This window comes from Nanorana parkeri, unplaced genomic scaffold (assembly GCF_000935625.1).
Source record: "Nanorana parkeri isolate BGI_ZX_2015 unplaced genomic scaffold, ASM93562v1 scaffold2320, whole genome shotgun sequence".
In the NCBI taxonomy this organism is placed as follows: domain Eukaryota; kingdom Metazoa; phylum Chordata; class Amphibia; order Anura; family Dicroglossidae; genus Nanorana; species Nanorana parkeri.
Window position 1 is genome coordinate 59,968 of NW_017308588.1, and position 3,227 is coordinate 63,194.

At 39.9% G+C, this 3,227-nt stretch overlaps 1 protein-coding gene across 1 annotated transcript in view; it reads left to right on the forward strand.

Moving 5' to 3' along the window:
- Positions 1-3,227, forward strand: part of LOC108801366 — an 8,024-nt gene that overhangs the window by 528 nt on the left and 4,269 nt on the right. The gene's annotated exons all lie outside the window — the stretch shown is intronic.

Below are 3,227 nucleotides of genomic sequence, written 5' to 3' on the forward strand. Positions count from 1 at the left end.
CGGCGCTGGGGGGGGGGTGGGCTGATTTACTAAAGGCAGATAGGCTGCTCACTGTAGAAGATGCTTCCTCACTCCAGATATAGCTTGGAAAGTTATAACCTGATGGTCCTTGGCCCCGCCCCTTTTGTACTTTCTATGTCAGGTATCACATTTGGGCGTTACCTAGCTTGCTCTGCAAATCCAGCCTGCCTAGGAACACCAACTCCTCCAGACCGACAGCCACCCATCAAGACACTTTATTATTTGCATAACACCTCCCGATAGCCAGCACACTGCTTGTATCAGGACTGAGGGCCCTTGAGAGGAGTGGGATGTTTTCAGGAAAGCTATGTACAGCACCCTGCCGGCCCCTCCCACCAGCCATGATCTGCCTGCATAGAGAAGCATAGGAATTCACAAAGGTTTTTAAAGAATGTCACTAGCATGTTGATGGGGGGGGGACCACACAGCCCTGGTCAGACCATGCACAGCTCTAGCGAGCAACACAGAGTATGTAGCTTCATAATATTCTGCATTGCTGTATACTGTATTGCTGGGATTTGTAGTCCTCTATAGCTGATGGTATTATTCTGCATTGCTGTATAATGTATTGCTGGGATTTGTAGTCCTCTATAGCTGATGGTATTATTCTGCATTGCTGTATAATGTATTGCTGGGATTTGTAGTCCTCTATAGCTGATGGTATTATTCTGCATTGCTGTATAATGTATTGCTGGGATTTGTAGTCCTCTATAGCTGATGGTATTATTCTGCATTGCTGTATAATGTATTGCTGGGATTTGTAGTCCTCTATAGCTGATGGTATTATTCTGCATTGCTGTATAATGTATTGCTGGGATTTGTAGTCCTCTATAGCTGATGGTATTATTCTGCATTGCTGTATAATGTATTGCTGGGATTTGTAGTCCTCTATAGCTGATGGTATTATTCTGCATTGCTGTATAATGTATTGCTGGGATTTGTAGTCCTCTATAGCTGATGGTATTATTCTGCATTGCTGTATAATGTATTGCTGGGATTTGTAGTCCTCTATAGCTGATGGTATTATTCTGCATTGCTGTATAATGTATTGCTGGGATTTGTAGTCCTCTATAGCTGATGGTATTATTCTGCATTGCTGTATAATGTATTGCTGGGATTTGTAGTCCTCTATAGCTGATGGTATTATTCTGCATTGCTGTATAATGTATTGCTGGGATTTGTAGTCCTCTATAGCTGATGGTATTATTCTGCATTGCTGTATAATGTATTGCTGGGATTTGTAGTCCTCTATAGCTGATGGTATTATTCTGCATTGCTGTATAATGTATTGCTGGGATTTGTAGTCCTCTATAGCTGATGGTATTATTCTGCATTGCTGTATAATGTATTGCTGGGATTTGTAGTCCTCTATAGCTGATGGTATTATTCTGCATTGCTGTATAATGTATTGCTGGGATTTGTAGTCCTCTATAGCTGATGGTATTATTCTGCATTGCTGTATAATGTATTGCTGGGATTTGTAGTCCTCTATAGCTGATGGTATTATTCTGCATTGCTGTATAATGTATTGCTGGGATTTGTAGTCCTCTATAGCTGATGGTATTATTCTGCATTGCTGTATAATGTATTGCTGGGATTTGTAGTCCTCTATAGCTGATGGTATTATTCTGCATTGCTGTATAATGTATTGCTGGGATTTGTAGTCCTCTATAGCTGATGGTATTATTCTGCATTGCTGTATAATGTATTGCTGGGATTTGTAGTCCTCTATAGCTGATGGTATTATTCTGCATTGCTGTATAATGTATTGCTGGGATTTGTAGTCCTCTATAGCTGATGGTATTATTCTGCATTGCTGTATAATGTATTGCTGGGATTTGTAGTCCTCTATAGCTGATGGTATTATTCTGCATTGCTGTATAATGTATTGCTGGGATTTGTAGTCCTCTATAGCTGATGGTATTATTCTGCATTGCTGTATAATGTATTGCTGGGATTTGTAGTCCTCTATAGCTGATGGTATTATTCTGCATTGCTGTATAATGTATTGCTGGGATTTGTAGTCCTCTATAGCTGATGGTATTATTCTGCATTGCTGTATAATGTATTGCTGGGATTTGTAGTCCTCTATAGCTGATGGTATTATTCTGCATTGCTGTATAATGTATTGCTGGGATTTGTAGTCCTCTATAGCTGATGGTATTATTCTGCATTGCTGTATAATGTATTGCTGGGATTTGTAGTCCTCTATAGCTGATGGTATTATTCTGCATTGCTGTATAATGTATTGCTGGGATTTGTAGTCCTCTATAGCTGATGGTATTATTCTGCATTGCTGTATAATGTATTGCTGGGATTTGTAGTCCTCTATAGCTGATGGTATTATTCTGCATTGCTGTATAATGTATTGCTGGGATTTGTAGTCCTCTATAGCTGATGGTATTATTCTGCATTGCTGTATAATGTATTGCTGGGATTTGTAGTCCTCTATAGCTGATGGTATTATTCTGCATTGCTGTATAATGTATTGCTGGGATTTGTAGTCCTCTATAGCTGGTGGTATTATTCTGCATTGCTGTATAATGTTTTGCTGGGATTTGTAGTCCCTCTACAGCTTGGAGTCGGTGGCAGAACTACCAGGATTGCAGTGTTTGCAGCTGCATCTGGACCCTGTCTTAAAATCATTAGTCTGTATTGTTTTAGAAGAACGGTCACATGACACTAAAAAAAGGTATCGGTACTCATACTAAGTCTGGAATAAATGGTATTGGTGCATCCCTACTGAATTGCAAAAGCTAGTCAGATGACCAGCGAAACGTCTTCAATAAAAAATCCAGCAAATCCAGCTGCCTTCATTTTTCCCCGTACTGATAATGAGAAATGTTCCTGCGATGTGTCCACACGAATTATAGTTCCTCCGATGTCACCGGGTCCCTCTTAGGTTATCCCGAGCCCCGGTGAACTCTTGAGCCCCACCGAAACGCTCCCTGGCTGCACTTGCAGATTACATTTGAACTGTGTAAGTGGAATAAATACCAACCATGGAAATTTAGTTTCATTCCAAATGGATATTCAAACAAATTTTGTTAAATTCGGATTTTCGGACAATTTTCCAAAATCGAACGTGTCAGAATGTATGTTTAATGAAAATTTGGATTCGTCTGAATTTTGTTCAAAACAAAACTAGATTGGACATGTGACTGTTTTCTTGCCAATCAGATTTTTTTTTTTTTGGGGGGGGGGGG